Source organism: Aythya ferina, assembly GCF_964211825.1.
Source record: "Aythya ferina genome assembly, chromosome: 2".
NCBI classification, from domain to species: domain Eukaryota; kingdom Metazoa; phylum Chordata; class Aves; order Anseriformes; family Anatidae; genus Aythya; species Aythya ferina.
This window is the reverse complement of record NC_140297.1, coordinates 49,225,357-49,247,604: the sequence shown is the minus strand read 5'-3', so window position 1 is coordinate 49,247,604 and position 22,248 is coordinate 49,225,357. Positions and strand designations below refer to the sequence as shown.

At 37.5% G+C, this 22,248-nt stretch overlaps 2 long non-coding RNA genes across 2 annotated transcripts in view; one reads left to right on the top strand and one right to left on the bottom strand.

Annotated features, from left to right (window-relative positions):
• Nucleotides 1-22,248, bottom strand: part of LOC311431379 — a 401,329-nt gene that overhangs the window by 126,568 nt on the left and 252,513 nt on the right. The gene's annotated exons all lie outside the window — the stretch shown is intronic.
• On the top strand, nt 6,840-8,707 carry LOC311432273. The gene is made up of 2 exons (XR_014689932.1): nt 6,840-7,104; nt 8,308-8,707. It is a non-coding gene; the product is annotated as an uncharacterized lncRNA (long non-coding RNA).

Genomic DNA, 22,248 nt, shown 5'->3' with positions numbered 1-22,248 from the left:
AAGTAGAAGAAAGCTAAAGCAGTGAAGGGAGACATGAAGGGAGAGACAGAAAGGTGGAGTGGAAAAGGATCTGAAGAGACAGGAGAGATTAAGGTTTTGTAGAAAGAGACTAGGAGTGCAAATAAGCATGTTGGGGAGAGTAAATATGTGGTATATAAGACTAGAGATTTACTAGGGTAAGCAGCCAGAAGACAGGATGAGGAGAAGCAAAAGATAGCTGAGGAGACTGAAAAGAAATGGGATGATGTTGAAGGAACATGCACTATTAGGTTGTTACTACAGTCATACACAGTTAAGTTAATATTTTCTTATTGTTAGTCTGCATTATTAAGTGAAAGGGAGGGGAAATACAAAACAGGAAATCAGGATTACAACTGGAATCTGGGAAGGAGTGGAGAAGGAAAAAGTTGGAGAACATACATTGAGGGGAAGGTGACAGGGTGAGGGCAATGGTGACAAAGGGCAGAATCAAAGGACTGGGAGTGAGAGAAGTTGAAGTGGGTAACTTCTAGGAGCAACAATGAGGTCTACTTCATGCATACAAATGTCAGTTTCAATTCTTACCCTGAAACGTAGATGCATAGTTTTCAGGTTAAACATCATTGCATAATATAGTTAGAGTATATGTTGTTTGTAAGAATGTAAAAGTTTTTAGAGGAAATCTCATTATCAGCTGTGGTTTTTTTTTTTTTTTTTTTTTTTTTTTTTTTTTTTTTAAATGCCTGGTGTTACATACAATAATGGAACGATAAATTTCATAGGATCAGCGTAAAACAGGGAACTAAATAGAGAAACAGTACATATTTTATTACTTTATGATTCAATTGGAGGTTTTGAGGTTTTGATAATGTAATTTACATTTTCACTGCATGAAGAGGAAGTGATTATTTCCTCCTGCTTTAGATTTGCAAGTGGTGACACTTTAAAAATCTCTGTTGTGCTCTGGAAGCACATTCTTTAGAGAGCTGTGTACCAACTGAGCCAGAGCTGCTGTCTTTTATGTATAGATTCTTAACTTGTGCACATTGTGGTGGAACTATATGAATTACAGAGCACTGTAAAGGACCAAAATATCTCTATTCTGCAGGTTGGGAGCGGGGGGAGGTGGGGGGGAGGTGTGGATAGGAGATGATTTCATACATAGTTTGCAATACATGCAAGCTGCCACCTGGAAAGCTAACAGCTCATGGAGAGTTTTTCTCTTCCTTCAAAGCTAGCAGTCACCTTTGTTCAAATAAGCCTAGAATCACTTGTAATAAGGCACATATACCCTCGAAGAACTTACTGGAGGATACTCAGTAAATCTTTCAGTCAAGCTTCAGCAACAGCAATCACAAAAGCTACTAGCAGATTCCTCTTAAGCAGGGAGAAAGATAAGTTTTGATACAGCACTTTCTTAAAAATTGTGAGTGAATAAAGTAGTCTTGAGAGAAAGTTCCTGGTTATGGATTACCTATAAAAAGAATAAAAGAGATGAACACTGAAGGTTTTTCACAGCTGTAAACAAATAATTTGTGAGCACACTGCGCTCAGACCACAAATAGAAGCAGGAATTAGAAGTGCCCCTAGCTGACCAGCATATACATATATCATTGGTCTGGTGTAATGAAGATTACCTGATAAAGATCACAATATGACAGTTTTCCTTTTGCATTGGCTGCTGAACAGCCAGAAACTGTTTTCTGCGGCCAGCCAACTATTGATCCAACTCCCTCCTGTCAGTGATGCAGTTAATGGGAATTCCACAGGCAAATAAAAGCTACATTTTGTCTTCATTTTCATCTGAAATATGAGCTGGTCCTTTGTACTCTAGACAGTCATTTATTACTCATTTTCCTTTATTGATGTTTATGAGCTGAAGCATAAAATGATTCTCAAATGTAGTTTAATTGAGGCAGCAGTTGACACTGTGACCATGATTACTGCTGCACCATCAGCTGCATTAAATCCATGAATCAAGGTTTGCTTTTCATTGGTCTTTGAGGCAGCACACAGTAGAAAGTATCCTTAAAATGCAACTGTGCTGTAGCTGGAGAAATATGTCGATTTGTCTTCATAGGGACCGAGGGGGGAAAAAGTGCCCAAAGTCCTTAGCAAACAGCAACAGAGCAGTAAAGTGTTTCTTATTACTTTACATTCAAAGGCTCTTTTTTTCCCCTCTAGTGTCTTAAAAGTTATTTGTAAAATAGTCTTTCTCATATGCTCTTTAATATTTTTCTCACTGAATTATTAGCAACAAAATGAATAGAAGGAAGAGCTGCCATACACAGTAAGAGGGGAAGCCAAGGCACTCAATTCATTTATAAAATGGTAAGGACAATCAATACTGTGGGGAAGTATTTTTTATATGCAGTTATTAACTCATAAGCTACAGTATATCTCATCTCATTTCAACAACAGCTGAGGTCTCCATTTCCCCCTGGAGACCCCTGCAGGTCCCATTATGAGAATCATAAATAATATGTGCTAATGAGATATGAATTGATTATGTTGGAAAAGCTGACATTTTCATCCATCATTCTAAATGATGTTTAACAATGGATTACCAGCCAGTAATTCCTCTGATATGAGATTAAATAAAATAGCAGGCTGTTTCAGCAGGCTAGCTCAAGGAGATGGCAATAAATCTGCTCAATTACTGTATTACCAATCCGTTTTTCACTGCTAAGGATATTATTATTTCATTTAGACTTGTTCATGCATCATAGATTATTTTATTTCAGTCAGTCAATGGGAGAAACTGCAGTATTTTATTCACTGAGCTGCAAAGAACTGGGCTTTGATAGAGTACAGTATATGCAGCTCGGTAGGCCTCAAGCGGGTAGAAGAAATGCTACCAAGCTCCTATCAGATCAAAAATACATTGCCAAATCCACATTTCAGAAACTAGCATTTTGTTTTCAACCTAATTTACTTTACTTATCTGAAAAGTCTCAACTGAAGGATACTGCCTAAAAAGCTGATCAATTGAAACAGAATTATTGGATCCTCTAAGATGATTTGTACTTCACCTCAGTCCTGTAGTATATTGAGAATTAGATCATTCAGACTATCCTTTGGCTTGGCAAATTAGATTGCAAATAACTGTAATACAAATGGTCCTTTTTTTCCCCTGCTTCATGCTCAAGAGGACTGAAAGGAAAGGGAGAGGGTGGAGGGGGGGAGGGTGGAAAAAAGCATGCAAAATTTATTTACAAAGCCTACCATCAAAAGATATTTTCTTTGCCTCCGACTTTATGGTTGTGATAAACTCTGCCTCTTTGCAACAACAATGAATGAAGTGATACTTTGCACTTCATTCAATACCCCTGTTCTCCCCAGAATCTTTGGTAACTCCTGCGTAAGACATCCAGACCTGGAGGTTCTATTCACAGAATAGCTCAGTTTGGGAGGGACCTTAAAGATCATTGAACTCCAACCCTTAGCACCTACTAAAAAGATGGCATTAAAGATGGACAGGTTTTATCTATCACAGTCTGCAAATCAGTGCAGTAGGTGGTCTGCGGCAAGTACATTACTTGTGTAATGTGAATGATCCCTGTTACAGATACTTTTCTGAGAGAGAAGAAAAATGAGAATAATGGTCCCGCCACTCTCCAAACACCAAGAAGGTTAGAGACTTGCAATGGCAAGTTGTAATCCATTCATTGCAGAGGTGAATCTCTTCAAACCTGATACCTAAAAGCTGCTTTCCGTGTTGTCCTCCGTAATCCTGACCTATTTCCTTCTGCTGATGGCCATATCCAAAAGAAAGATACCAATAATACAGGGCTTTTCTCAAAAGTAGGAGAACAAGATCACTTACACTGTAGTTGTGGAAACTTTGTACTGCAGTGCAGTGGTTAGATAGAAGAGCAGAAATGCATGGAACAGAGTTCATTTCTTTTCTAGTTTTATCACTCAGCTGAGAAATGAAGGCTGCTGAAGTTCAATGGGAAATATTCTCCAGTAATAAGTTTCCTCCCTGACTCTTTCTTGTTTCTCAGGCCAGCAGAAAAGCTTATCTTACAGACTAAGGCAAGGACATGTTGCAGAATATACCAGTGGAAGCATCATCCTCAGTATACATGCAGTGCTGCATACTTAGCACTGGAAGGAAGGCAATATGGGAGTCAGGGGCTTTGGAGAAAAAGGAAAAAAAAATTGTTAGTCCAAAAGGCAAAGAAAATTGTATGAATTATTTGAAAAGGAGTAAAATTAAGTCAACACAGTAGCATAATGACATTTGTTTAACATTGCCCATTCAAATGGTTATAGTAGGATTAGAGAATAGACATAGAAAGGCAACAGAGGTGATATGGAAGAAGATATGGAAACGCTAGTGTGAAAGGGGTACTAAGGGGTACTAAAGAGGATAACTCTTCAGTTTGGAAAAAACTTGTTGTGAGAAAGATATTTTTTTTATATTTCTCAAAAAATAGGGACACTGAAGGAAACGGTCAAGCAGACAGATTTCAAAAAGACAAAAAATTTCATACAAAACAAAATTAATTTGCAGCATTTATTCACTATTATGTTCAGGAGATAAAAGTATAGATGAGACTAAACCATCCAATGGATAATGTGTCCTTCGTGTCTTAACCACAAAGCAGTCCATGTAAAATAAAGTTACTTCTGCAACAGAATGATACTTGAATCTTCAAACATAATAGCTTAGTTTTCTCACAAGGATCATATTAATGAAGTAACACCTGCAGTATACGGATGAGTTTTGTTTTAAAATACTAATGCACTAGATAATAAGGATGTTTTATCATTGGGTTTCCATATTGATGCCTGCCTGTATTTTCCCAGATACATATAAAAATAATACCTGAGAATGTAATATATAATGGAAAAATTGTTAAGGTATAGTATTAATCAATGAAATAATAAAGGGGTAAATTGCATAACCAGTGGCTAGAAAAGCATACAAAAACATGTTTAAGTTAGGTAGTTGAGTGGTAAAAGCAACATGCCTCCAATTCAGTTAGCAAAAGAATTTATGGGTAAGTAATATTTTTTTTTCCATATTTGCTGTTCATTTGTTTTTCTTAAGTCAAGGAAATGTCATATATAATAACAAACTTTTAGTTTGCATATTAAAATACCAGTATGTTAATCAGCAATATCAGTAGTGAAAAGTATTTGAAGTGCCATTTTTAGTGTGCAGACAATGTCCCATTTCCTATAAAAATGGTAAACAGCTCTCATGAAACTGCTTAAAACTACAAAACTAATTATAGATCAAGTTATTAGCTATTCTTGCTAAACTTGTGGCAGTGGGAGGATATGCTGCGAGGGAGCACAAGCTGGGAGGGAACACACTATAACGCTCCTAGAAGCCTCCTCTGCTGGTGATGATATATAAAACTCAATGGGTAAAATACCTGACTCAGGATGGCAGTTCTTCTACACCATATACTTTCTGACCACAGGATTATGGTCCACTCACTGATACATGGATGTACTTACAAAGCCTGCAGAGTGACAGCTACTCTCCTAACATATATTCTTGCTTGTGCGCACTCATGCTCAGAGGTGCCTAGTCCTAGAGCCTGAATATCAGCTACTGCTCCTTTCTTATACGTTTTACCTGAACTTGAATATAACTACCAGCCTTGCCAGATTTTGGCCATGTGCCACATTTTAGGTACACTGATGCAGGGATATGTGCTTATGGTCATTATTGTTATTATGTAATAATGTCATGGGATTAGCAATAAGCTTCTGAAAAGCTATTTGATTTCCATTTATTTATTTTAATATAGCTTTTTATTTTAATAGTCAATGCTAGCATAAGGGCAGGTTAACATTTAAAAAGTTACATAGCTTTGAAAACTGACAGCTTTTCCCAGTGGGACATATTGATCTCTGTACTCAGTATCTTACTGTAGCTGACAAAAGTTGACATTGTGACTCCTTATGTGATAACAGTATTAACTATTATGAAAAGCTAGTAATAATTGTGATTTAGGTTGAAGACTTCATGGGAGTTGTAAATCTGCAAAACGTCAAGACGTTTACACTTTAGTAAGCTATATTTCACAAAGCAGTCAACGTCAAACTGACACTGCAAGATTTCAGGATTTTTCTATAAAAATGGATATAATATTTTTAGAAGTGCCTATACTAATTTCCAGTATTTAGTGATATTTTAAGATAAGAAAGCTATATTTCCAAAATATAGATTTTGAAATTCAAACAGAAGTTTCTGTACTATAAAAGTAGAACTTTTTATTGGCTTTATTTTGGGGAGGTGTTTTTCAACTACATAAAAGTAACTGCAAGCAAACCATTTGACTTGTCTGTGCTGTTTATTACACCATATATCTTTACTGAATCACCTTTTATCTCATCTGTGATGAAGCCTCCAAAATGTTTTAACAGATTGAGCAAAAGGCCCAAAGTCCTGTTGTGGGGTACTGAGGCTATGTCTGAATAGTATGTCCCTGGGTTGCTACCTGTGCATCCTACCATTCCCTGGCTGGGATGAGCCTGAGTGACATGGCAAGCACTCCCTTGCCTTTCTTCCTGTCCTCCTGTTTCAGAGCCCACAGGAAACCTGAAAGGAAATCCAGCTGGTGTGCTGATACTGTCCCAGAGCCCAGGCAGCAGGTGTGGAGCACTTGGGGGAAGCTGCAGCAAACTCCTCCAGCACCCTCAAGACAGGGCAAGAACTAAAAGGACATCACCCCAGCACAAGAGAGACATGGATCAATTAGAGCACATCCAGAGGAGGACCACAAAAATGATCAGAGGGATGGAATTCCTCTCCTATAAAGGGAGGCTTCAAAACGTTAATGACTAATAAACACACCAATTGCATCCTGGGCTTCATCAACAGAGGTGTGGTCAGCAGGCCGAGGGAGTTGATTCTCCTCTTCTACTCTGCTTTTGTGAGACTCCAGCCTGGAGTTCTGTGTTCAGCTCAGCGTGCCGCATAGAAAAGACACGGACCTTCTACAATCTTTGGCATGCACTCACTCGCCACTGGGAAGGAATTTCTGCCGTTAGATGACTGACAGAGTTTTAAGGCTAAACCTGTAGTAGTATAAATCCTATAATTCAGGACCTGAATTTCCATAATGGGATCTCCTATTGCATAGGTGGAGTATAAAGAAGGTAATGGCATTACACTTTGTGGTGAATCTCAAGACATATATCAAAAGTTACTGTCTGTTTTCACAGAGAACTGTATTTTATTTATAGCATAAAAGTAGGTGATATGTTGGTATGCATAAATGTACCTAAATTTAATGTGCATTTTCATCTGTCTTGGCCAGACCATTCTCCAAGCTAACTGCATGTGTAGTTATGAACAAATAATTCCCTCAATTTTGAGAGTTTTTGTGAAGCCTTGACTATACAGGCTGTCAAACTGCAAATCAGAAAATATAGTTATGACGCACATATTAGCATATCAAGGTGTGAGATTTTAATTTTAATTATTCAGAGCTGAGCTGGCCAGTGTGTACTCTGTGACTGAAGACCTGGGTAGCATTTGAATACAGCAACTAGAGTGCAGCTTAACAGATGGCATTTACCTGTGTCTCTAATACCACTGAATTCCAAAATTGCTTTAACGTACTGTTGAAAGCATGTGTCTGAAAGAGTACCACAGAATCCAATTTATTAGGAAGTAGTCACTGGATGCCAGTAAGCTAATATGCATACAATGTGAGGATGTAAAACAAAATCAAATAACAGTTATTGAAGATTAAAAACAAATCCCATAATTTCATGGTAGAATAAATGATCCTAGTGACTATAAACAATATATTAGATGGCATAATTATTTGGATATATGTTTTTTCCAGCTACTTTAATGACAATTGTATTTATAGGTTGCCTTCTTACAGTTTAAACTCTAGATTGAATTACAGACACTGAGTGTCCTCAAGTCATTTAGAAGCCAAGTTTTCTCATGGTTTTAATACAGAATCCATTTTCAAGGAAATTTCACAGTGAGATTCTGAATTCTTTCAGCCCTCCAATGTAGACAAGTACAGGATATTAACTTTAGCAGCCAAAACCCTCAGCACTGGAGTTTGCTCAGTAAGAATATGAGTGCTATGCTTAAAAACACTAAAAAGCCCCTACAGGACTTATGGGAATTACAGACACAGACGGTCTGAGGGTTCACAAACAAAGCTTGGGTCTCTTGCAGGCTGTAACAATGCTGCTGCTGCTTTTCCTCAGTGTTTATTCATAGCTGTATGTCATGGTTTTGGCTGGGGTAGAGTTAATTTTCTTCATAGAGGCTTGTATGATGCTGTGTTTTGGATTTTTGATGAAAGTAGTAGTGATAACACACTGTTGTTTTAGTTTCTGCAGATCAGTACTTGCACAAGAGCTGAGGACTTTTCTACTCCTCATACCGCCTTCCCAGCAAGGCAGCTGGAGATGCACAAGAGGCTGGGAGGGGACACAGCCAGGACAGCTGGCCCAAACTGACCAAAGGGCTATTCCATACCATATGGTGTCATGGTCAGCAATAAAAGTTGAATAAAAGCTGTGGTAAAGAAGGAGGAAGTAGGGGAGGGGGAGGGAGACGATGTTCAGAGCTTTGTCTTCCCAAAGAACCATTACGCATGATGAGCCTGGATGCTTTCCTGGAAGCGGCTGAACACCTGCCTGCCGGTGGGGAGTAGTGACTGAATTCTTTGTTTTGCTTTGCTTGCGTGTGCAGCTTTAGCTTTACCTAGTAAACTGTCTTTATCTCAAACCATGTGTTCTCACTCTTTTACCTTTCCAGTTCGTTCCCCCATCTGACGTGGGGAAAGTGAGCGAGTGTGTGTGTGGTGCGTAGCTGTGTTCCAGGAATAAACCGCAACACTATGTAATGCTTATCAGCTCATGGCCTCTCACAGTCTTCTCAAAAACATTCGGTATCAAGACGCTAAATACAAAAATTGTATTATGCCATATACCTGTTATATTTTTTTTTGCCTTTGCCTTTTTTTTCTGTATTTTATTTTCTGTATTTTTTTATTTTATTTTATTTTATTTTATTTTATTTTATTTTATTTATTTTATTTTATTTTATTTTATTTTATTTATTTTATTTTATTTTATTTTATTTTATTTTATTTTATTTTATTTTATTTTATTTTATTATTTTTTATTTAATGCTTGAGGAGACCAGGTCATTTACACTGACAGGCCAGAATTTTAAAATGTTATTCATTATCCTCCCATACTTCTAGTGCCAATAATTCACTACTTTTGGGAGTGTGGATATGAATTTCTTCCCTTTCTCCAAATCTTTCTGAGCTTTATTGTCTTACTACTGAGATGTGGCTCTTCAAGTCCACTGCAGTCTCCACCATACCTTTGACTAACACCTCAACTCAATGAAACTCCATCTCCCCTTTCTTGTCCTTTTCCCCTGCAGCAACAGTTAAAAGGGTAGTTTGTCCTGCTGCAAATTTTGCTGTGTCACCTCCTCCTGGTGCTAGCCTCTATGTGCAGAAGGAGCTGAAAGGACTCTGCATCATCTGCTCCAGGCCTTTTACATTCAACAGCTGAGCCAGTGATGTTGAAAATAAAGGGCCATTGCTTGCAACAGGTATTTCTGCTGGAACAGGCACACAGAAAGCACTGAACTTTTAAGCAGAAAAGCTATTAGCATTTTAAGAGCAATAATTTTAAGCTGTTGTCTCTTTTCTTACTTTCAGCTGATATTGGTCTACTAGAGTTGTCCTGTTACATAAAGGATTTATTAACTTTGGAAAATGCACTCCTGATGAAAAAAGGGTGATCACACCTTTCACTAAGAAAGTGGTTCCGGTGGATGGAGGTTAGACTATCACATCTAATTTTCTCTTTTAAATTAGAAAATTATGCATTTGTTAAATGTCTGTACTGAAAAAAAAAAAAAAAAAAAAAAAAAAAAAAAACAAACAAAAAAAACACATTAAATTATTTAGTTCTTCTGGCAAAAGAATTTGTGCTTTAGCAGTAGCAAGCATTACTAAGTAGACAGACAACAAAGCATAGTGAAATCACAGATATAAAGGAATCCTACCTCCAATTTAAAGACAATCTTAAAAACAGAAAGAAATCCAGATTTATTGCATAACCCGCAAAAAGTATTTCTTCATGGCTCAATGATAATTCTTGGCTAGCAGAGCTATCAATACCAGGTTTACAATAAAACATCTGGGGAACACATGCAGAAATAAACATACTCAAACAGAAAAAGAGTAATCTGTAAGCATATCCTGTCCTCCAATCCCATAGCAGTTTGATTTGTAGTATCATTTGATTTCTTGCTTGCTTGCTTTAGCACTGCTGAAAGCTGGTGAAGAAGTGCAGAGCTGGGATATAGGTCAAAGATCAGATTTCTTTCCATTTTGAAAGTATTTTATAGCTGAAATTGAGAAAAAAATGCCAAAAAGCAAGACTAATTTTTTCTCATTATGCCAAGAATTTTATATTTTGTTAAGAACTTACTTAATTTATTCAAATAAACTTGATTACAGTGCCAAATGTTTGAATCTTGAAACCATTATTGGATTGAAGCCATAGGAAATAATTCATTTTGATTTTCTTTACCATCTTTTTTCTTTTTAAAAGTTCTAGAACATTTCATTGAGGTGAGATCCTCATAATGGGGAAAGGTGAAAAATCACAAAATTAAGTCTTTGGAATAGTTGACAATAATTAAAAATATATTGATTTGATCAGATATTAACTAAACCCAATCTCTTTTATTTGTCTAAGTTTCAATAACAAAAGAGCCCTTCTATAAGCAGCAAAAAAATTCTGCAAGGTTGCTTAATATGTTCAATTTTTTTTTAGTCAGGTATATGTAAGACAACAGTGTGATGACTGATTCTTCATCGTTCTTTTCTTTTCCTGACAGAACAGTAGCATAAGGGTATGGCAGCCAACACGTGTATTTGACACTGCTGTAAACTCATGCCTTCCTCTCACAGCTGTTTCTGTAAACACATGTAAATAGTCGTCCTCCTGTGTCTTGTGCTGAGCAAGCGTTGCTTTTCTTGGAGAATGGCCAGCGGCTAATGGGAATGCTGTGTGTGTGCATGCGAGTGCACAGTGTGCTCCCAGCTAGCCCCGGGGTGGCAGCTGGTGTCCCTGCACCCTTCCCTTAGGGCATCCTAGCTAGCAACTTCTGCCCCTGCCAGGCAAGATTACATTATGGATTTTGAGTGGGCCACACAAGCATCAGAGATACAGGGCATTTGGTAGTGTTATCCTAATATTAAAGCCAGTGCTCTGTAGCTTTTGGACAAGTCTCACTTGTTTGGAATTCTTCTTGAAATACCAAAGGGGTAAAATACCATTTGTTCCATCTAGTTAATGTCACTGTTTTTACTTTCCCCCCATTACTACAACTTTATAGAATGAAATGCTGAAAAATAAAGGCTAATTTAAGAGCAAATCCACCCTAAAAAGTAAAAATCAATCTCTGTCTTCACACAGAAAGCCCAAGGGAATAGAATACCAGGAATTATGGGTATTTTGCTGCTAGTTTTTGACATATGTTCTGATGAAAAAGATCAATGGTTTTCTCTTGGGGATAAAAGATTGCAAGATCTGAATAGCCAGAAGTTTGTATGTCTATATATCTAATGGCATACAGAAGTCAGCAGTGGGCACCTTTTTGTTGACAACAAGTGACAAGTAGACCATTGTACTAAAGCACTACCATTGTCAAACTCCTGCAAGTAATTTATAGAAGGTAGAACAAAAGTATAGAATAATTTACTTCCTGCAGATTCAACCCTAATTTGACCCAGTAAGTTCCAAATATATATATATAACTATATATATATTTTAAAGTCATAATGAGTAATTGAATAGTTTTGGTGATTAAAAATGTGACTGTATTTTACTTGTCATCCTTTGTCTTTGTTTGTTTTCCTCTCCTTACTCATTAATTCCTCCCAGAAATTATATGAGAATGCCAAAAATATATCTATTATTTGGTTGACACATAGAATCAATGAGAAAATCAAGGCACTGTCACTTGCTGGAGCAGTGACTGTGAATGATCTCATATAGTCTGTAGTCCTTTCTCTTGTACTGGTGACTGAGCAGCTGTGAGAGCACTTTCAGGATCAGCACTGTCATCTGTTACAGCAATTATTAATTCAGATGGCTCTGACATTTGCTTTTCAAATGTTCCAATCAGTGAGTAGCCAAAAATAACTGCATAAATTCAAGAGGTCTTAGCTTTTGACACAAGGAATCAAAATTATGGTACGGATTTTGAACAGCAGAAAGATTTGCAAAGTAAGCCTTTGCAAAGGTGGTGAAGCTCTCATCTCACCCTCAGTGCTCCTGACCTTCTCTGTGAAGGGATTTTGTCCCATGCCTTCTTTTCTTCCTGTGAGGCTGTCTTGGAATCCGAGAGTATGAGGATGGAGTGGTCCTAGTCAGGTTATTAAAATAATGGGCTCTCATTGAATCCTCAAATGCCGCCTGGCACCCAAACATGTAATGAATTCTCACAGCTTAGAAAAGGGATAGAGCCGTACAATTCTATCTGTAGTGGCTCTGCCTAGAAAAATCACAATTCGAAACATAATGTTTCTCATAATTTCACTGATAAACAAGAAATAGGCATAAGAAATACTTCCTTTACTGAATTTATTTTAAATATATACCATATTTATTTTATCCCTCTTTGGCAATAACAAGTTCCATTAAAGAAAAATATCCTCTTACACATAAAATATAATTACTTGAGTCATAGATATTGGAGCCTGTGTACATTTTATTTACTTAAAAAAAAAAAAGTCAAAATGGAACATTCATCGATAGATCAAATCCCTACCTTGATGAATTTGAAAAATAGTGGCATCCATAATCACTGAAATACTCATTGTCACTTCCAGTAAGATAATACACTGTATCTGAACAAGTGAATTTGTCATTTGTTGTTGTGTAAGTTACCTTCACAATGAGGGCGGATGCAAATGGAAGAGCTTTGATTTGAGATCAGAGCCATGCAAGTACTGAAATTGCTTATCTTGCATATTTTATTTGTATGATACCTTAAGGTGCTTGACATTTCATTTTATTCTGTGGTGGGAAACTCTTTCCCTCTGTTACCGTAGTAATCAGCATTTTCTGATTTGAATAACAATGTCAATTCAGCATTGTGAAGAATTGCATGCAACTGTTCACTCGTGCATTGCAAAGTCTTTTACTATGAGTCACACCAAAGTGTGATAATTAATCTGTTTTGGTCAACTCTAGGAAACCCAGAAAAACATAAAAGAGAAAATAGATGACAATCTAGCCTGTAGCTCATTTTTATGGAGATGGAAGTGAACCATAGCAAAGGTCAAATTCAAGGTCAAGGTGGAAGTCATTGAAGAAGCTCTGATGGGGCTGGTTCTTCCTGCAGGTCCATTCAATCTAACCAGCCAGGTATATAAATAGAGTCCTTCAGCATCTGGTCCAACCAGTCCCTTCACATCACAATCAACAGACAAGCACAAGCAATTTACTGCTGAGATCATTTCAGAGATATGCTGCAAAAGGCACAACATAAGTACAGAGTTAAACTGAAAAAAACTTTGGCTATAAAAATATTAACTACTTTTTTTTTTTTTTTTTTTTCTAGCTAATCACTATGTTAAATTAATGGATACTTATTAAGATTCATTTATACATCAAAGAGTAATTTTATTTTTATCTCATGAGGTCAGTCTTTTAACTATAATCTGTTTTAACTTTATATATCTTTCATAACTAGATTTGTAGGGGTTTAATTTTGTCCAGCAACTTGAGATGGTAAAAATTAATTGCAGACTGTTAATCCAGTAGTGGTTTGAGCTGGGATTTTTTTTTTTTTTTTTGCACTACTTGTTTTATTGCATTAATGGTCAAAACCTGCTGCTACCAAAATTAATAGGAAAATCTCCCACTGATTTCTGTGAATTCAGGTTGTAGCCCAAATTGTAAATAGTACATGTAGCTACTCAATTTTCCTCTAAATAAGGTAACGTAGAGAATTGCATAACAAAACCATCAAAAAAGCTCATTAAAAAAAAATCTTCAGTATGTATGTATCATATCATCAATTTCTGACTTCTAGTAATAATAAAATCAAGCAATTTTTCTTAACTAAAATAGAAGGGAAATGAGTTATTCAAAATAATATGGTTTAATCTAGTCATGTTCATGCTTCACTGTGTGAAACTAAGTGTTTAAAGCAATGCATACTGTATTAAAATGAGAAGGTAACTTACAGCAAAGACAAAATTTGAAGCTGAAAGCTAGTACTGCAAAATTTAGACTGACAATTTCAAGAATTGTAACACTGCGTAACATTGCTGCTATGAATAACAATTTCTTGATATTTCCAAACTGGTTTTTTTTGGAGGTTTAATATATGCAGGTGTAGCTTCAAAACAAAGATATTCATCAAATTTTTAAAGTAGTTTAAATCTGTCATTTATTATTGGATGGGAGCAAGTTTCCAAGATTTTGAACATTTTTTTCAGTCATTTTATTTTTCTTCTCTTCCTGTTCTTCACCTCTCTCTGCATTAGTGCAATGCCTATGTGCGAGTATCCAAGGAAATAAGGAATGACTTTGTATCATTTCCCCTGCTACTCATATTGTATGTGATCATCAGGCATTACTTTTTCTAGTTTCATGTCTAGGACGAATGTGTACTTTTTAGACAACTTTATTTTTATTTTTATTTTTTCCCCACAAATGCTTATTTGTATTTCTCTCTACATTTACTAGTTCATACGAAGAATGTCCTGCTTATGGCCCAGGTTCAATAAGATACTTGTCATTTTAATTCAGCGATTATATTATTTGCAGTTATTTAAATGAGAAATTTCAGTTGGTTCAAATGCTGTTGTTTTATAGTTGTTTCCTAAAATTAAGACTTAAGATATACTCTGCAGGAAGCAGGTATTCTGTTCTGTCTTCTATAGGTTCAAACACTGTCCTCATTTAGGTGGATCTGAGCTCCCTCCAGTAGTGCATTAAGCAATCTGACTTAACATCTATCACATGTAGTTCAGCCGTTCTCTCATCTCCACCCCAGGGAGAAAACTGTGTGCCTAGTGGCGTGTTTTGTTTTTATTTTAAATGTCCAAGGAAAGTGGGTAGTGTTAATGGCATCAGACATCCATTTCCTTGCAATTAGCTGTCTGTGTTGTCACAATGCCCCTGCTGCCTTTAAATGCTGTGGGCGAGGAAAGAGAGAGAGAAAGAGAGCATGTTCATCAAATTTCATTCCAGTCCAGTTTCAAAACCTTTATTTATCATTTTTAATTTAGAGATCTATTCAGGAGGCTACACTTTTATTCTTTATTTTTTATTTTTTGGGAGGGGTGGGGGTGTGTGGGTGTTTCATTTTATCAAAAAAAAGCAGATTCATTTTGTCTGTGATATGTTGCAATTTCATTCTGAATCACTTTGGATTTAAAGAAAAGCTTTCATATTTTCAGTGGAATGCATTTATATTTTAAACTGCATTTTTGTGAGGGAGGAGAGAATGGCGACTCCTGAAATTTTCTTTTGGAGGCCATGTGTAGTCTAAACACGTGGTTTTATAAAAGGATCTAGTTAGGAGAGCAGCATTTTGCAGATGATTTAAGCCACAGCCATTTTAGAGTCAAAGGAAATTGTTATACACATGCAACGTTTTTTTGGCTCAGGCACACAGAGGGTCCGGTCCCCGTTTTCTACTTGGTCTGATGGATTTCAGTTACCTTTTCTGCTTCTTGCTTTCAGTAATGCTTTTTTTTTCTTTTTTTTTCTTTTTTTTTTTTTTTTTTTTTCCCTATAGTATAATTAAGTAAAGACTGCTGTTTGAAAATTCATTTATTTACCATAATCTTTTTTTTTTTGCAATTGGTTCAATGTGTATATTCGCATTCTGCACTTGAAGGTCTGACCTTTGTCAGGCACATACAATTTTACCTTCTGAGCTGGTAGGAAGTCTCGGCAATGTGTGTCTATGGTCTCATTCTTCTAGTTACAGGGTGCTGCCTAATACCTACTAAAGACTCTCTTTTAGCAAAGAGCTGAGATGAGTAGAGAGCACTCCTCAACAGTCTGGCTGTTTCTAAAAGGATTAAGTTTGGCAGTATTTCTGTAAGGATATCTCTCTCTTTTTATTTTATTTTTTTATTTATTTTTTCTGGATTATAAGGAAATTCTTTATAAAAAGCACTCTGATTGCGCAAAAATGTAGCTATTATAATTTTACACAAGAACTGGGGATGCAGCATATAATGATAGATATTTTTCATCATGGATGAGCTGCAATCATCACAGTATGCACTTCCTCTCAGCCACGCAGCACGGGGAAGCTCACTGTGTAAGTTCTGTGATGTTATATTAAAATGAAATATTTAGGGATGTATCAGTCAATTCAAAATAAATTGGAAGTATGCTGAGTTAACAAAGGAGCAACTCACAGCTCTTGTAAGTGTGACATGCTTTCAAAGAAAGCTGCCACCAAATAACATTTCAGCTAGGAATTTAAATGTAAATTCATAGTGGTGTTGTCAACAAAGGCTGTGTATAAACTGGGGCTCTGAGTACCTCTGAGTTCCTGGGTCTCCCTGTCCCTCCTGGCTGCATCCCAAGCTCATATTCAGGAGACTCCGTGTACAGAACCCACTTGCTTGTGGCCTCTTTGAAGAAGATGTCAGATGTACAGATGAGAGAAGAGCTATCATGTCTTTTCTGGCCAGCCTCTTTTGCCCAGGCAGTGCAGGGATCCAAGTGCCTTAGCCTCCCAGGGCCACTGTTTAAACATGGCCGAAGGTGCTTGTCAGCCCGCATGTTTTCTGAAGATGTCCTGTGACAGTTCCTTCCATTAGTCTGTTTAAAAGTCCCACGCTGGCTCCCTAATTTCTGGTGCCACATGTTTAAGAGGTTAGGAAAAGAGTGCTGGTTTTCCTTCTCATAAATGAAATGACAGTGAAAGCAGGAATTTCCACTACTTGGACAGGGGCGTAAAGGCCAGGAAAGATTTGGTACAGATCCCTTTAAACTGAGTAATTCTCTGTTTCTGGAGTGCTACTGGGCATTGTGTAAAAACATATGCAGGCCTCAGGAAATTAAGGGACAGTGTTGAGGGGTAAGATTAAAAAGAATCTTCCTACCCTTAAGATGTCCACTACAGATGATTGATATACCAAGGAAGTATAGCTGTTCAACATGTACTAATGAATCCCAAATTATTTGACACAAATAAAACTGTATTATTATGGCCTGCTCCAGTCCATACCACTGTGTGTGGTCTGGTCCTGTCTGAACTGCTCTGTTTCTGCCCCTGTACATTCACTAGTCTTCTTTCTGGTAGGGGTTAGCACAGATTATTTGGCACCTCCTTTCCAGCACTGGTGAGATGGGACTCTTCCTGTTTCACTAGGAGGTCTTTCCCTTCTTCCACCTGTAAAAAGCGGAAGGAGGATAGCTCTGCTCCCACCCTGGGGTACTAGCACATTAGGCTGGAAATATTGGTTGGTCTGGAGGGATTAAGATGGGGAATGTTAGTGCACCGTTTCTGCTCTGGTTTGGACCTTGGCTCACTAGTTGAGGCGTGACTTGCAATGAAGTTGCAAATTTCAGAAAACTTAGGTTATCTCCCTAGCCACTTATTCCACAGACTACCAACACCACCTTTTCTGTTGGGGGCAGAGAGGAGGAGCTGTATTTTGGAAGGTTAAAACAGGTGCTAGTGCTTGTACCTCCAAACACACACTAAGATTTAGACACCGTGGAAAGGCAGTCCAAGAAACCCAGCATTCTTTGAGGAGGAGGTAAGAAATAATGAGAAACATGAGCCTCATCTTCCAGAGAAGTAGGTCTAAAATGCCTCTCAATTACCAGAATTCTTCCCTGAAGGTATAAACCTTTCCCAGTTCTTCTAAAAGCAATAAGGGCACTTGCTTTCTTCTCACTACAACAAGAGCAAAGACAACAGTTGTAACCCACAAGTTTTTAAAGTATTCTTCATGTCAAGGCACACCAGATTTTGATTCCATCTTCTGGAGTTCAAACAAATAGCCTTGACTACCCAGAAAGGTTGCCTAAATCCTGTACAATTGTATTGTACAGTGACTAGGTCGCAAGCTATTGCTGAAATCTATTCCAGATTCAGCAGGTCAGTAAAAGAGAGCAAAAAGTAGTGTGATGTCATTGCTTCACACAGCCCCCTTTCATTGAATGGGAGAACAGTTTATGAACCTCACTCTGATAATTTTTGATGCATTAATTATCCAGTGGATGTTTCTCATAAAATGCATAAACGGGCGAAAAAGCAAGGTAAGAACTTACATCTCCCTTTGTCACTAATCACAGCCTGAACATATGTCACTGAACATGTTTCTTTTCCTTTCTTCTTTTTTTCTTAATATTCATAAGTTATATTCTGTACAGCAGAATACATTCAACAGACAAAATGCCTGGAGCTTCTACTTACAGGTTGGAATTTAGAATGCACAATATGGCTATGAGGGTTGATGCTTTGAACCACACAAGTAAGGATTTAATGTGCTGGGTTATTGCTCCAGCCACTGTTTTAGAGTGGACAGAAGGGCATGTCCTCTTGTGCCGTTTTAGAAGAAGAAACAACTGTCAATGCATTTTGGCCAGTCAGAACTTCATGAATGTTAGCCATGCTCTGGGAGTGCCTAGCAAACAATCCTATCAGGAAAGAAGGTCAGAGGAACACCTCTTTTTCAGATCCTAGATTGTGTGTGTATGAAATCCCTCAGTAGGATTTTAAGTCTTGTTTTGGAAATGGATATGATGTTATGGTAACAAGTAGTATGGACTAATAACTGTGGAGTTAAATAGTTTGTACTGAGGACTTCATACCTGTACTAAATGCATCTGATGAATTTTTAATGTGGACACAGTCCCATAGGCTGAATTTCTATTCACATTTAAAGGGCATCAGGTGACCTCATGGAGCACATCTTGCAGCTTAGTTTCATCTGAAAGTGGCCTTGTTCAGTGAGTGCTGCAGGATGCAGGCAGGAGCACGATGAGGTGGGCAGTCAGGACATCTGGCTCAGTAGCACAGTCCTCATTCAAGCTCAAACACAGATGCACTCTGCCTGAGTACATATGTGAACTGGTAAAAATTTCAGAAGTGCTTAACCAGTGTAAGCCTTTAAACTCACAGATTCCAATGGCAGTCACACAGCTAACATTGTGTAAGTACTTTATACACAGGGGAATTTTTGGAAAATCAGCCCGTAATTTCCCACATTTAATTTGTGGTGGAGCCAGACTACAAACTCATTTCAAATCTTAATCCAATATCTGAATTTAACCACAAGCATATCCGTACTTGGTTTTCAATCTTGAACCTTACAATGTAGCTTTGAGCAAATGTTCCAGAAGTCTTTTTTCTCTGTCTTTCCTTTTGTCTTTATTTTAATTCTTGTTTCCATTGAAACTCTTGCATTTTACATTTTGTTGTTCTATGGTTAAAATCATTCTTTAAAAAAGATAAAGCATTACACAATGTAGTTCTGATTTTTACCTATTTCCTTTTGAGCAATTTTTCAGCTGAATTTTATGATAATAACTTCCTCCTTTTCTGAGGAATGCTTCTTCAACTCTGGCAGGCTCAGTGTCATTACCACTTTCCTGGGCAGCCAGTTCCAGTGCCCAAACACCCTCTCAGTGATGGAAAGTTCTTCAGAAAAAAAACAACAAACTCTCTCAGTTATTCAGAAAGAACCTTTTCCTAACATCCAGTCTGACCCTCCCCTGTCCCAGCTCCATGCTGTTCCCTCAGGTCCTGTCACTGTCCCTAGAGAGCAGAGCTCAGCGCCTGTCCTTCTACTCCCACTCGTGAGGGAGCTGCAGGCCACCATGAGGCCTCCCCTCAGCCTCCTCTGCTCTGGGCTGAACAAACCAAGTGACTTCAGCTGCTCCTCAAACGTCTTGCCCTCTAGACCTTTCATGATCTTTGTAGCCCTCCTTTGGAAACTCTCTAACATTTTTAAGTCCTTCTTAAATTGTGGAGCCCAAAACTACACACAGTACTCAAGGTGAGGCTGCACCAGTACAGAGTAGAATGGGACAATTCATCCCCTCAACCAGCCAGCAATGTCATGCTTGATACACCCCTGGACACAGCTGGCCCTCCTGGCTGCCAGGGCACACCGCTGGCTCATATTCAACTTACTGTCAACCTCCCTTATTGTCAAGCTCCCTTTCTGTGGGGCTGCTCTCTAGCCTCTTGTCCCCCAGTCTGTATACACAGCTAGGGTTACCCCTTCCCAGGTTCCCTGTTTGTCAGGGAAATGCATTTTTAAATGATTTTTTTCCTACTTCTTAATTCTGTCTTTATCATAAAATATGTAGTAGGAACACGGGCCTAGATCCCTTGGCATGCCAAGTACACCAAGTGTTGTAAATGGGCTTTGATAGACTGACAATCACTTTGATTCAAGACCTCATAGGAGAGACTAAAACGTACTCAGCACCTTCTTGTTGTGGTGTGATAATGGGAAACAAACAAGAAGAAATTTCTTGAGGGAAAAAAAAAAAAATAAATAACAGAAGATGAGTTGTTCCAGCCTTAATGAGGCACAGTTCCATTTGGCGTCTGTGAGAGGCTTCGCAGGGTAAGACTGCCAGGACTAATGCCACTTGGTATGAAGAGGTGGTGCTCCGAAGCAGTGGACTTGTTGTACAGGTAAATTTTCTAAACAACATAAATGTAGATTTGAAATATCCATCATCATATAAAAAGATGACTGACTTTTAACAAAGCTTTCTGGGTACAAATGGAGATTAATTAAAATACTTAAAGGATTTTCAAGGAATCAATCATTAACTGAATCTAATGAAACAACTATTTTGCTAACTATTTTGGCACTGCTTGGAAATAGTCTAATAATCTTACATTTACTGCAATGATTCTTTGCAAGGGTTTTATTACTAGTATAGAAACCATTATTATTATAAAAGACATTTATAATTAACACTTTATGACAGAATGATTTAAGAGAATAATATTCATTGTAGCTAAGCAGCTGTGAAAACAAATAAAATGGTAATGCTAATTAATTTATTGCATTAATGCAATTAATGTGAATTCAAAGAGCTGACAGAAAATAATATGTTAGTAACTAATAGCAGATTTTTCAAAGAACTGGGACACATTTTAGGCTTTCAAAACTGTATTTGTCTCAACAGCACTAAAAAGCATTAAAAAATAACCACTTTATTGATGTGCATCTTCAATGTTCATTATAATAAAGAGCAATCCTGCTAAATAATACTCCAGGATAACCTTTTGACTCCTAATCAGTGCATAGAAATCCTTATAGTTGGTAAATACATTAGAAAGACTAAAATAAACAAGGCTATTGTTCTACCCTCAGTATAAATATACAGCATTTAGAGCTCTGTCTGAATGGAATGTATTCTTTCTGTCTCTCTGACCAGCTTTAGTCATGCAGATATGGTTAGTAGAGTCTCATTTTGCATTCTGTTTGAAAATAAGTCTGCAAATTACAGACAATTTTTAGGTAATCTTTCTTCAGGGTTTCTGTTTCTCTTGCAAGAATCCTTGCCAAAAAAAATCTGAATTAATATACTGCTAACCTTCATATACTTTTCATCATGACAACTTGGAATCTAGGTAGCAGCAGTAGTCTATTTTTATTTTATTTGAACGGTATGGCCATTAACTACTGTGAGCATGTAGTTAGCGTAAAACTGGGCCAGGTTTTTGCTTTCATGCTGCTCTTAACTTGTCCACATACACAATTTTTCTCCCTTGTAAGCCATTCTTCATTTTAGGCACTTGAGTGCTGATAGTCCTTCAGTGCCTCCCTCCTATTCTGCCAGCATCCTGAGAAGCTCAAATAGAACTTGCAGTTATTAGGGAAAAACATCACACAGAGAATTTTTTTACTCACAATGCCAAAAATCGCAGAAGAAGCCAACGGTATGTCAGTGAGGGCAGCAGTTCTGGGGACCCACCAACTCTAGCCTGCTCTTGCAGCGATGCTCACATGGAGTGACACAGATGATGAGGTTCTTGAGGAAATTCCTAGGAAAAGTTAAAGCCTTTTGTGTTAGTTCAGCTGGAGCATAAGGTGTCATGATATGAAATAACACTTGAATGACACAGAGCAATCGGGTTAGCAGCTGAAGGTTTGTGTCTATTTGAGCTATAGGGTATAAGCTTCGACAGGCTGGCCAACTTGAGTTAAAAGCACCAACACACTCAATTTGAGAGGATTTACAAGCTGCTGTGTGCATTTGGGGGTAATTCTT